This window comes from Nothoprocta perdicaria, unplaced genomic scaffold (genome assembly GCF_003342845.1).
Source record: "Nothoprocta perdicaria isolate Ctin4 unplaced genomic scaffold, notPer1 scaffold_508, whole genome shotgun sequence".
Taxonomy (NCBI): Eukaryota; Metazoa; Chordata; class Aves; order Tinamiformes; family Tinamidae; genus Nothoprocta; species Nothoprocta perdicaria.
Window position 1 is genome coordinate 1 of NW_020455764.1, and position 13,128 is coordinate 13,128.

A 13,128-nucleotide genomic window follows, 5' to 3' on the forward strand; every position below is an offset into this window, starting at 1 on the left:
TTCTTTCTTTCTTTTTTTTCTCCTTTTCTTTTCTTCTTTCTTTCTTTCTTTCTTTTCTCCTTTTCTTTTCTTCTTTCTTTCTTTCTTTCTTTTCTCCTTTTCTTTTCTTCTTTCTTTCTTTTTTTCTCCTTTTCTTTTCTTCTTTCTTTCTTTTTTTTCTCCTTTTCTTTTCTTCTTTCTTTCTTTCTTTTCTCCTTTTCTTTTCTTCTTTCTTTCTTTCTTTTTTTCTTTTCTYCTTCCCTCCTTCAGAGGAGGGCAGCCTGAAGCTGTGATGTGTGCACAGACCCTTCCTCTGAGGTTGGCAGCCTGGGCGCGCATCCCTTCAGCTCCCGCACACTCCGTTCATTGAGCTTCTGTAGCTGGGAACTCTGAAATGTTTTCCTCCCACCTTCCACATTGTGGTTTTAAATGCAGACGCTCACGGGCAGTCGGAAAATAGCCTGATGGGGTAGTTTTCCGTTGCAGTGTTGTTCCTAGCTGGGTTGGAAAAGGATTWCTGTAGGGGCACTTTGAAAATAGGCTTTCGTAACCCTGCTGCTGGTGCAGGGCAAATGCTTCCCTCACTGATGCCTTAAGTTGATAAGGAAAGGCTGGATTTGTGCACAAGGTGCAGTTCCAAGGAAAAGCTCTCCACGAGAATGGGAACCGAGCAGCCGYTGCCGTTCTGGGAGAGCCCTGGCTCCGTCCCTGCCGAGGTGCCTCCTCAGCAGCCGATGCTCTGCTCTGCAGGGCTGCCAGCTGAGCACACGGAAAGGGTTCAGGTAACCGCCACGGGGCTTCCTCACCCCGAGGCACTCGRCTGCTCCAGGAGGCTCTGCAAAACCCAGAGCTCTGTTGGCAGCTCCTGTCCGTAGAGGAGGGTGTCTCTGTGCAGGGACTCGTGCTGTTCCTGGTGCAAGGCAGGCCTGGGGAGGCGGAAGGTTTTCTCTGAAGGGCCTTTCATTGCGTGGCTGGGGGTGAAAATGTATCAAGGCTGTTATGGGTGAGGCGGTGCTGCTACCAGGCACAGCAGCACCGTGATGTTTCTTGGCACTGTTGGGACGGGCCCGTAACGTGGCATTGCCCCTAGTATTGCATTTCTCCTGACCTGGCCTTGGACCGTGTGCTACTGGTAGCATCTTGTTTGGGCACAAAATCATGTGTGGCCTCAGGAGAAAGCTACGGAGCTTGGAAAATACCTGGGGAAATAGTGTGGCAGTCTCCTGCAGGGGTTGCCTTCTGTACCCTGGTCTTTCTGGACCCTTATGATACTAGAGTTAAGATTAGAGAAAAAAAAAAAAAAAAAAAAAAAGCCCCAGATTTGTGTCCAAATTTATAGCTGTGGATGTGAGAGAACAATAGGGCACGTGTAGAGCCTGATAGAAAGATGTGACACATCCTGCTTGAGAAGGACCTCTGGGGTAACGGTGTGGCCGATCCTCCTGGGAATACGCGAGGAAATAGGGAAGGGCTCTGTTGGCTGATATTCCTGGTGAGAGGGGTTGTTGGGGAGCCAACAGGGGATCACAAAAATCAACCCCCTCTTCGCTTGCGGCTCCGGTGAACTTTCGACACCAGGATTCCAGAAATGTTTGTTCTTAGCAGAACGAGTCTTGCCAGAAAGGTAAGAGGAAAACCAAAGGGGGAAAACTGTCTGCATAGAAATAAAAACACTGTGTGCATGTGTATATTGAGATATATGTATRTATGTATATATGCACACCCATATACATTATCTATCTACAATCAGTCTCTCTCTCTCTACTGTTCTTAAGGAAATCAGTTTAAGAGGCAAGGGAGTCTTCCAAGCACCAGCATTTCAAAACCTAGCTTTATTATGTAACTATACATGTAGGTTTGTACTTTTGTTTTGATACTACTTGATACATGCTTCATAAATGCTGCCTAATAAATCTCCCTTTAGTAAGTCTTTTAGGAAGCCGTTTTAGTAAGTTCTGGGCTCATAAATCCCATGTATTGATGCACATCTAGAAAGTTTGGACATGTCATTATTGGAATTGTTCAATGATTTTAAGACAGAAGATTTTATTGTATTCTGTTATTGTAATTATAGTAGTTTCATTGATTTCTAATGTTATCACCACAATAAATGGTAAGATTTAGAAATATTTTGAGGTTTAAAGGGTCAATGGATTTTTATGACACACCTCCTTAAAAAGAAGCTCATTTCTATGAGGCACAGCCCGTAACCGGCCAGAGACTGTGAAATTGCAGCTCATAATAAAATAGACAAGATCTGTCTTTGCCTTTTCAATTTAGCTTCTGTTGTCTACAGATTTTTTTTTTTTTTTCTGCAGATTTTTAGAAGGTGATATTGAGCTCTCTATTTTGGTCAATTTGATGCTTTTGCCTCTAAATCCAGAAGTTGGCTATTTCCACAGTCTGCCTAATTCTGAACACAAATAATTGTGAGTGACAAACTGTGCTCAGAAGCATGGTAGAAACACTGCATATGACTTTACTTTTTTTAACCYGCTAAAGGTGTCTGCTGTTAATCTGTGGAATTAATGAAACAGGTTAAACTTTACACCATTCTTCCCTGGGAGAGACTGAATTTTTGCCTTCTTTTACAGGTTGGCACAGAGAGCTGGTATCRAGTGAAAAATCCCTGTGTCTCTGCAGCAAATTGCAATAACTARCTGGAGATCTGCTCACTTAAACTTGCTTTCTCTGCTAGGCTTGGTCTTTTCTGCTCCTGATCTCTGAACAAAACAACGTGCAGACTTTGATATCGATAAGGATTTACGCAGATGATACCATCTTTACCTGAGTAAGGGAAGGGGAGTGACCTTGGAAATGTTGATGTTTCACCCCAGATAGGTGCAGAAACAGAAGTTTTCAGCTTCAAGAGGAGAGCCTTCCTACCTCGAGGGTTTTTTATTTCTTAATGCTTTTACGTTTTGAATCCCCTCCTGAGTTGCTTGAGCTCCCTGTCTAATTTCAGTTGCTAACCTTGAATGCAAGGTTTCAGTTGGCTGCTTTTATTGTACCTGTSGCTATAAAACTGACGCCTCAGACCCGTACACCTGAAAAGTGTGAGGATCTTTCAGCAAGCTTGCTAAACATAATAAGACCCGGTTTAGACTGAGGTTGGGAAAGAGCTGCTCGACGGCTCGAGGAAAAGGAGCCTTCCGAGTGCACGGAACCTGTGGGGGAGCCCTGGAATAGCAGGGAAAACTCAACATGCTTCTTGCAGGGGGGCAAGTCCGGCCTAGGCCTGGCAGTTGGCAGGCTTTGTTTTGAAGCGGTGCCTTTGAGCCCCGCTCTGCCCTGGCTTAGCGGGTGTGATATCATTTCCCTGCCTGACAGTGGGCGCTTTGAGCAGCGGYGCGAGYGGCAGCGGCGCGAGCGGCAGYGCCGCTCAATAGAGCGGCCTGTGTCCCCCCTCGGCGCGAACAATAGGGGCAGTGACGAGAGGGCCGGCACCGGGGGCCCTTCCGTCCCTGCCGCTGGGGGCCCTTCCGTCCCCGCCGCTGCTGCCCCCCGCGTGGGGCTGCCGTGGGGCCCGGCAGGCCCCACATGTCCGCCGCGCACCGCGGCGAGGCCTCCTCGCGGGCCGGGGGCATAGGCAGGGCCCAGGGGCCGCGGCGGCGCCCTTGGCCGCGAGGCTKGTGTCTGTGGGCTTGAAACAGGCACCGGCATGGAGGAAACCTCGGTGCCATGAGCATCTGTGTGAGCTCCTGGAAAAGGTTTGGAAACGCAGAGCAACGGCCTCAGCGCAGACAATGCACTGGGTGTTGCTGATCACAGTGCAATGGCCCCAACTGCAGGAGGCTTCCCCCGTACGTGGGGTGCTGAGCTCAGTGGGGCCGTTCCCTGCACCCTGCCAAGCACTTTAGCCTGGGTGACTTGTGGCCCGGGAGCAATTGAACCGATTGAGCTGAAAGGCCGGGCCTAAGTGCTCTGCTGGCCAGAGGCCTGCGTGGGTAGCGCCGCTGATAGGCGCGAGGGAAGGGGCAGGCGATAGCGCCCGGGCGATGCACCCGGGCAGAGCCGGCCCCGGGGCACGGGCAAAGTCTGCGTGCGGCCGTGGGGCGCTGTGGGGCGGCGCTGGGAGCCGYGCGGAGCCTCCCGCGCGGCGCAGAACTCGCTGCTCGGAGTTACCACAGTGCCCGGCAGCCGTGCCGGTTCGCGTGGCTGCTGCTGGGGAGGATAGGTGTTGAGCAGAGAGGTGGTAGCCAAGGGACGTGTTCAAATGCTGCCTGKTGCAGAGCCCGTTTGCGTATCTGTTAGGTTATTGACGCATAGTGTGCTTGAAAGAGGGAAGTTTTCGTGCTTAAGGTCAAGCTCGCTTCCTCTACAAATGGGATATACTGGAAGATTTGTCATAGCTGTGTATGTGCTGCTTATTCTGGAGTCTCCCTCCACTAACTAAGGGTTTCAGTGCCCCAAGAGCTTTGAAAAGGCGTTCTGGGGCCCTCCATGGAAGGTGTTGTATACTTTACTCTGCCTAGAGGGGTGGGTTTTGGACACCTTACTCAGGTGAATCCAAATCCTGAATATACTCTCTCCTCTCAGACAAAAGAAGCTTTTTTAGGTGGTGCAGTAGAGGAACAGGTGAGTTGGTGCTGTTCTGCCGGGGATTTGGAAAACACTTCCTTGGATGAGTGCAGTGGTCTCCCTGGAGCTTCACTCTGTCCAACATTGCTGGCTTACCTAGCTGGAGGAAGAATTAGAAAAGCATCACCAAGTATTTAATCTGAAAGTCAGTTCATTCAGAAAGACAGAGGGCTCTTCAGAACTGTGGCTGCGGGTCTAGGAGTCACTGGAGAGAGGCTCAGTTAAGCTTTGAACGCAAAGCCAAGGAAGAGGACCCGTTAAGGTCGGGCAGGTGGCTTGTGTCCCTGCTGCATGGCTGGACACATCTAGCTCCTCTTCCTCTCTTGGTGGCGGCAGCGACCAGCTGGGTCTGCCCAGCTCCAAGGTAGGCCTGGGCTCTCCCGCTCGGAGCGCCTGCCAGCACGGAAGGAATGTGAGCAAGCCCGGGCTTGAGTGCTAGGCTCGGGCCCGCGCTTTGCTGACAACGTAGGCAAGCCCGGGCACCCATCGTGGGCACCCATCGTGGGCACCCAGCTCCGGCTCCCCCGCCTGCCTGCGCTTCCACGGGCCGCTGCTCTGCGCTGCGGGAGGGGACGTGGGGCTGCGACGGTCGCGTGGCCTTTCCGCCCGCCCYGGGGCCCCGCACGGGCCGGGGAGACGTCGGGAATTGCTGCAGAAGGGAGAAGGGCCCTGCCGAGCAAACTGGGATTGGATCATCCATCTCCTCCCTTTGCCAAAAATGCAGYGCATAATTTCTGTTGAAAGGGGATACGCTGCAAAATAGCTCTGTGGAAATCCCAGCTCTATCCTACAGCGTCAGAATCCTCTCCAGACACTGGGCCAAGGAGGAACATGTCTGCAGCTTTTAAAATAATTACTGAAATTAAAAATCGAGCTAGAAGAGCCTAGAGCCAATGCAATTCACTGGAAAGGAGGTATAGAACCTAATTTATTAAAAAGCATTGCAAAACCAACTTCTGCTCCTCGTGGTCACAATAGATCTCCTGGCGAGTACCCTCAATGTCCTCTGAATCATGAGCYGTGGAGAAACAGTGGAGTGCTTAAGGGTTTCCGTGAATAGACATTCAATGCAAGTGAAACCCTCTTTCTTGAGCCCGTTCCTGCTTCTTTATTCCTAGAAGCTGGGGTTAAAAAAAAAACTGGGAATATTTCTGGGGTGGCCTGAATCTGGGCTCGTAGTGGATCAAGGCGAGTGGTGCCTGTCAGGGGAAGTGCAGTTATTCCCCTGGAACTGGCCCTTAGTTTGAAATTCTTGGTATTGTGTGTGGAGTCTTGAACTGTGGTATCAGCCCAAGTTTTCTGGCTCTGCTCCCGGGCCAATCATTCCGCTTAGCAGAGCAATAAGAAAATGCAAGATAATGGCTGCAGATAACCGGGATTTAATGTTATCGTAGGCTATTTTCCTTTTACCTTTAAACACCGTATTGTGATTAGAGGCCGGGCATAAAGCAGTTCTTTGTGAACAGGTGTCTCCACGAAGTTTGTAATGACAGCAGGATTTACAAGCTYGGTGGTTACAATCTGTGTTTGAGAAGGTGCCTGTGACTGATGGCCAAGGTGTGGGTGGCTCCGGGAGCTCCTTTTACCTTCCTTTTCCTTACCCAAGGCCYCAGCACCCAAAGGGGAAAAAAAGGGGAAAGGCTAAATATTTCCTTGGCCCTGCCAGCCTAAAAAGGACTKTAAGAAATAGTTGATTCTTCTATGAATATACTGTATGTGAGAGCAGGTGGGGAGGATGGACTTGAGCAAATAAACCTGGTCTCACAGACCGGCTGTAAAGCAGATCTTAGCTGAGGATTCCTGGCCTTTTACCTCGGTGGCTTTAGCTCCTGTCAGGGCAGCGGGTGCTGATTTTAACGCKCTCCCTAAAATCCAGCTGCACTTCCTTCTGTTGTGTATTGCATAGAGTGTGTTAAGGTTAACTGTGACTCTTCAAGCTACTTTTGAATTCATAAAACAGGAGGAGGAACTTGTGCTGTACAGAGCTCAGGAGGAAGAGGAGGAAAGGGAATGAGGAAACTATTAAAAATATTCTTTGTGTCTGGCTTAAGGTAAAATGCCCTGGCTCAAAAGCCTGATCGAAAGAGCGCAATTCCCTAGGGCTTTGGGAGTCTCCCCTTCCTGCAGAGAACGTGTGAGCTATTCCCAGGAAAGTTGTGCCTGCGGCCTGGTCCCTTTTGGTGTGCCGGGAGWGGGAAGGAGGCGGCTGCTGACCTTGCTTGCGAGGCTGTGCAAGCGCTGCGGGAGCCTGCGGGTAACCTGAGCAGCGGCCCTGCTAAGGGAACATGCAGGAGGTCCCGACTTCACAAGCCAGCTCTTTCCAGAAATACGGCTTTTATTTTTCCCCCCCCGCAGTCCGTTCCTAGGCGGGATAAGGATTTTCGGGCTGTGTCTCACCCTGTTTAGGCCAGACTTGCTCTGCTTTTCCAGCCGTCTGCTTGTCAGCCTTGGCGCTTGCAGGCAGGTCGCTCAGGGGGACACGGGGACCCCACAACTGTTGTGCTTAGCAGCAMATCACGGTGCTCCAAGGAGCTGGTTTTTCCCCAGGTTCCTCCTGCCTGGCTGTGGTCGCAGGGAGGATTTCATAAGAACCATCTGTGAGCGCTTTCTAGCAGAGAAGTCGTCATCGGTCCCGGGTTCTTGCTTTATTCGCAGCCTTGTTTCAGGCTGACATGAGTAAGGCTATTTTGGGTTGCCCTTAAATGGATGTCATCTAGAGGACAGTCTTGTTAAAACTTGGGAATTGCCTGCTCAGCAGTTCAGCTGTGTGCTCTTGACTGTGGCTGGAGGATACTGTAAATCCAGCTTTAGGGCACTTAGAGCCATATTAAGTACATGACTCCGCCACGAAGCAGGATGCCGGTCCAGTAGTAAGCTCACTTTGCTGGTTAAATGAGTTGAACCTTTCTAAARTGCACTGGTTTATTATGCTGGATCATGTCCTGTGTGCTTTTAGCAGCCTGCTCGAATGCTGCATCGTGTCGCTCCTGCTCTAGCTGGCGTCCCGGCAGCACAGGATCCGTGTCGCCTTGGGCTTGGACCAACGGTGAGGTGGGTGCCAATGGYTTGGGTGCAGGGGAGGTGCAGGGTGCAGTCCCTCGGGCCCTCCTTGATGCCCATGACCAGCAGTGCTCCACGACAAGAACGTCTTTGGCAAAACCACTATGTGTCCTGCTGTGCCCCGCTGGTGTCACCATGCAAAACACTGGAACAGCACCTAAGATASCTTCCCAAGTCCTTTTTCCAAGCAGATGATTTGGAGTTGGTTTTACCAACTTTCCGGTGCCAAATTTGAAGCCTGCTCTTCTCTCATCAATATGCAAAAGCAAAACCAGTTTTGGGGATAGTAACTGGCCATACAGAGCACAGTGAAATAAGAAGCTGCCCGCAAGGCACAAAGATGCGACAGAAATACCTCAGGGTACCACACTGCCAAGGTTATAATTTTCAGAACCCCAAATCCCTCCAGCCCCACAGCCCTGCAGGCTGGGCTGGAATCGAGTTCTTAGGCAAAATCCATGGGTTAGGACCCAGCCCCAGGGTCAGAGCAAGTCCACSCCGTCCCATGGGTGAGAGGGGCTTAACCCCAAGCCCAGCAGCTTGAGGTTCCCCTGGAGCAAGCGTGCATGTTGGCTCGGCCCCCAACAACCCCCCTCTCCAGCAGGAAAAGGAACCCAAATGAACGGGCGGCCGATTTGGTTGGGTTTTATGGGGACTCGTGTCACTCCACGGCGAGCAATCTGAACACGGTGGAACAATGGGCTGCCCCGGCCCCCGCTGCCAGCTCTCCCYGCTCACATTTCCCCCTGTTTTGATAATGCTGCTTTCGTGTTTGCCTGGAGAAAGGTCTTGCTGAAGCTCTGCAGATGGAATGGAGAAACGGCTCCCTTGTGCAAAACCCCAAGTTCTTCAGGAAACAAAGAGAAGCAGCTTCCGTTTCTTTCATGCTTCATTATAAATATGTTTTTTCTTGGTAGTTAGTTTTTTAATTTTTGGCAAGTATCCAGGTCAGTCCCTCATGTTGTAGGTTGGAGAGTTTTGCTGCCGTTGACAGAAATTTGAGGYGAAATCCAAACAGTCGTGACTGACTTGATCAAAGTAGATTTCTGCATTCCTTGTCTTGGTTTTATGAAGGAACTCTGGCTTTGTCTGTGAGTTGGGATAAACCCTTGGAGTTTCTGCCATTCCAGTCAGTAGGAGTGTTTAAAGGACCTGACTCGGTCAAAAATTGAGGCTTGTATTTTAATGCTACGGTGGGACTTGGGTGGAATAAAATACACTTGAGCTGCTGCTGATAGCATGTTATGATAAGCAGCTGATGAGACCACAGCAGAGACTGGAGGGGAAAAGGGGCTGGTAGGAGGAGGGGGCGGCAGCGTGAGGGCAGGTGGGCACCTGAGCAACACGTCACCCCACGTACCCATGGGGAGACCCATCACCCCACGTACCCAGCCCAAGTACTCAGGCTGTGCCCCAGAGGTGGCTGCTTGGAAGCAGATGTGTTAGACTGCTGAGTGGGAAGGTGARGAAAAAGGGGGTGAAATAGTAGCAGGGAAGCTACGCGAGGGCCCTCCGTGCCCACCTGCCTTTCCCAGAGGGGCTTCCTTGGAGGGAGCCGGGCCGGGAAGCCGGGCGCGTAGCCTCTCGGGCGCTCGCCATGTGTTTTGCTGCTGCTTTAGCCGGTGATAAGGTGATAATTCTGCAGCGCTTTCTCACTCGTTGCTTCCTCTCCCCTGTGCTAGGGCCGGCGCAGCTCCCCAGCGAGCGAGGGACAGGCTGGGGCCTCGTGGCCAGCAGGCAAGAGGGGTCTGCACGGAAGGGTCCGCACGGAAAGCCGTGGAGCGCAGCCCCAAGGAAGGCACCGGCCAGTGCTGCTGTGAGGTTTGTGTGCCAGCCCCTGGCAGCAGCTGCCTGCTAACTGTGGAGAGTCAACGTGAAAGGAACTGTGTTCAAGTTTGGGCTTAAAAGCATTGGAGCGCAGGGTTTTTTTTTCTTTTTTTTTTTCCTGCGGGAAAGGGAGGCTTCTCTCCTCCCCCGCTCCTGGTGAGCACAGCCTTTTGCTGAGAAAGCATGTAAATAAATGCAGTTTTCGGCCTGACAGGGGAAAACGCGTCCAAGCTGATCTTGGCAGCCTGCTTGGGGAGCGCGGGGAGCAGCCTGGGCTGGGCAGAGGCGAAGGCAGCGAGGCCGGGCGGCCCCGCGCCCGCYGCAGAGCCCGCCGGCCTCCTCCTTGGCTGGGTCCAGAGTTTGCCGCCGTTCCCTCCCCATTGCAAAACAGGTTTGAAAGGGGCCTGATCGTAAACGCTTATCAGCAGGTGGTAACTCTGGTTTCTGGGGCTCGCTGGAGCCAGCTGGGTCTCCATGCAACCGCCGCGCGGCCCGTTGGGCTGCGCTGGTGTCCAGCGCCGTCTGCCCGCTCCCGAGCCCGGGATCAGGCCTGGATGGAGAGCGCCGCGGGTGCCGTGAGGCGGCGGAGCCAAGAGGTGGCAGCAGCCTGTCTGCTTAGCCCTGGTGCSGGGAGAGGAGGCTGCCCTCGTCCTGCATGGCCCCCTCGTAGAGAAGGCTCTGCCCTGGCCGTGGGCGCCCACGTGTTGGCCGTGGACACCCAGGTGTTGGCCGTAAGCACAACCTTTGTGCGCCTGGAAAATCGCCGTGCGCCTGCGGGAGGCTCCAGCGTGGCGGCTGCTGCTCAGAAACCGGCTTCAGCTCGTGGATTCATCTTCTCAAGGGCCTCTTTAGCGCTGCAATCTGATGGCCTGGAAGGCAAGCGGTAGTGGGAGGAGGCAGCCCTAGAGTGGCGGGGCTGCTGTGCTCAGGTGAGTCAGGGGYAGCTGCCACACAGCAGCCTTGCTGTGCCCGTGCTAACAAGATCCAGGTGATCCAGACCGGGGACAATAAAGCCCGTGCTGAGCCTCCTCCTGCTGCCTCCTAGCACTTGGAAGCTGCRATGTGAGTGCCGGGTCCTGTAACAAAGAGAGCTGCGGGGAGAAGGTGCTGCATGGTAAGCAAAGCAAAGTGGAGGAACTGAGTTCTGTGGTGGGATTAATTAAAAAAAGAAATCTAAATTGGTCTTTGAGTGCAGCAGTTTGCTCTAGGATGTAGATCAGGTGTGCTGGGCTCATGCTGGCTGTTCAGAAATGCTTTTCTCCCCGAAGTTATCGAGAGCAGTCTCGAASGTGCAGGCTCAGTCCTCGGTGGGCTCTGCTCGCTCCCGAGTGGCTGGAGGAGASTCCTTCCCTCTTGGCTGCTGGTCATTTTCCTTCCCTTTTGTGCACGGGATTTTGGCTTGTCTCAGTCCCAAAGTTGGGAACCTCTTCTATTATTAATCAGGTCTTGTTCTTTAGTAGTCAGGCAGAAGGTTTCTGTGACTCCAGCTGCAAGTGGTCTGTGACAGTGGGTTTGAATTGAAGGGGGGTTGTGGGAGACGTGGCCAAAACCACCCTGGCAAGCAGCGCCATTCCTCAAGATGCTCGGCGTGGAWCTGCGTGCCCTCACTGGTCCTTTCTAGAGCATCTTGTGGTTGTGCACCCAAAAATATTCTGTGTTGGGCCTAGGTAAAAGGTCCCTGAATGTCTTGTCCTTTTGACCTTATGTTGGGGGGAGCTCAGGAACCCACACGAGCCCTAGACCCAGACAGGTTTCTGCTGGGTGGCCCCAAGGCTGGGTGCTCCCTCCCTCTCTTGTGCCATGGTGCCCTGCTCTGTGGGGCAGTTCAGTGAGGACACCTTGTGTCACAGCAGCAGCACCTCTATGGGGAGATCTTCAGATCCCTCAAGGCCCACAGGAGCATGTCCAGTGGTTTTTCAGGGTTATTGGATATGTGTTTTAAAATTGATACAACTCCCCTTCCATGTTACTTGGAAAGATCTTGAGGGCTGGGGTATTTTGCCCGTGCGAGTTCACAGAGGCTGTTTCTTGGCAGATTTGGGCCTGAAGAAATCCGGCTGTAATCTGAGAAGGGCAGAAAAGACCAAGTCAAGGGAGGTGGCGCTTGGGAGTCTAATCACTAAACTCCTGCGGATTAGAGCCGGGGCGCTGCGCCAAGGCGACCCAGGCTCTATTCCTGGCCCTCTAAACCCCGCTAGCTCCTCGGGAGCCGCTCTGGGCACGTTTCAGGGAAAGCAGCAGTGTCGCACGGAGCTTTTGAGCCCTCCGCGGCGGGTGCGGAGAGGCGCAGGCGACGCCGGCGGCCGCTGCTGTGGGGACGGGACGGGGGCGGCTTTGGGGCTTCGCTCCGTGCAGGCGGTGGGAGCAGGTTCACGGTCTCACTGTGCTGCCTCTCGCCGTGCCCCCCAGAAGCGGGGCTGAGCAGAGGCAGCGGCRCAAGCAGACGTGGTGACACACACATGCACGTGGAGGGCGCGATGGCCCTGGGCACAGCGCGAGGGAACCCAGAGCCGTGGTGGAGATGCACGTGCTGCTTGTGTTGGGGCTGCAGATCCAGCCCGCGGGTCCCAGCTGTGTGCAGGTCTGCTTGCAGCGAGTAGCCCCTGCAYGAAGCAGGAAATGATGATGATAAAGTGTGTGATGTTCTCGCAACACCCACACCAAGCGTGGTGTGCGCACGGGTGAGAGCCAGGGCTAAGGAGCGTGAGGAGCCGTGAGGGGCGTCACGAGGCCCCCGAGCCGCGGGTGCACGTCCTTGCAGCTCCTGGGGTGGCTCTGCCCCACACGTGTGAGCGGAGGGCCTGGGCAAGCAGAGAATGGCTCTGACCTGGTCTGCAGCGAGGACGGTGTGGTGCTACCCCCGCTGTCCTAGAATCCTGCTGGGAATTGCATCTTCCTGGATGCCAACCTGGTGGTTTAGGATGCGGCCTTTCACTCTTTGTTCTCCCTTCTCCGGGCAGTACTTCCCTCTCTGCCTGTCGCTGGTCGCCGGCAGGGGATGGGGTGCCAGGTGGGGCTGTTGGCAGCTGCCAGCATTGCCCAGGAGCTGGAGTCTCTCTCCAGGAGCCTCTGTGGGTGAGCCGGCGCGGGAGCTCCGGGTGTTTCTGATGCGCYCTCCTTGCTTCAAGCAGACAAAGCTTACGCAGCGTCTCCGGCCGTGACCAACAGGTGYGTGTGCTGAGCCTGCGCAAGTAGGTTATTTCATATAGCTTAAAACTTGTTCTGTGTGCCTGGATTGTTTTTATGTGTGTTGGTCTCGAGGGAGCTTGCAGATGGCCCCTTGCAGAGCGTGTGGGTGCTGGTTGTGGGTGTGAAAGGGGGCAGTGCGAGTCCCGGGTGGTGCAGCAGGCCTGSGTGGCCTCCCAGCCCGAGGAGGCTTCCCGCAAAGAGGAGCTGCTGAGGAGAAAAGCAGCGGGGAAAGGGAGCCCGAGTGGAAACCAGCCCCCCGAGGAGCGCACGGGCGAGCGAGTGAATGAATGAATGGGTGACACACATAAAGGGCTGCGCCGCGGTGGCCTGACTTAGTGCAGCCGGCTCGGCGGATAATCCTCGCATGTCAGAGCTCGGGGAGGGCAGCATGTGACACGCAGCTTGCCTCCCACCCGCCCGCCCGGCCACCCGGGCGCTTTGCTGGCATTAAGGGGCTGGCGGCGCCGGGCCTCCCGCCGCGCGCGTCGGGGC

General features: G+C 53.9%; 1 protein-coding gene across 1 annotated transcript in view; it reads left to right on the plus strand.

Annotated features, from left to right (window-relative positions):
* The first annotated feature begins 10,542 nt into the window (after positions 1–10,542).
* The window catches only part of SLC4A4 (solute carrier family 4 member 4), a 96,286-nt gene continuing 93,700 nt past the window's right edge, over positions 10,543–13,128 (plus strand). The window contains exon 1 of the mRNA XM_026048031.1: positions 10,543–10,561. The gene's annotated coding sequence lies outside the window, so the exon portion shown is untranslated. The remainder of the gene's footprint in view (positions 10,562–13,128) is intronic.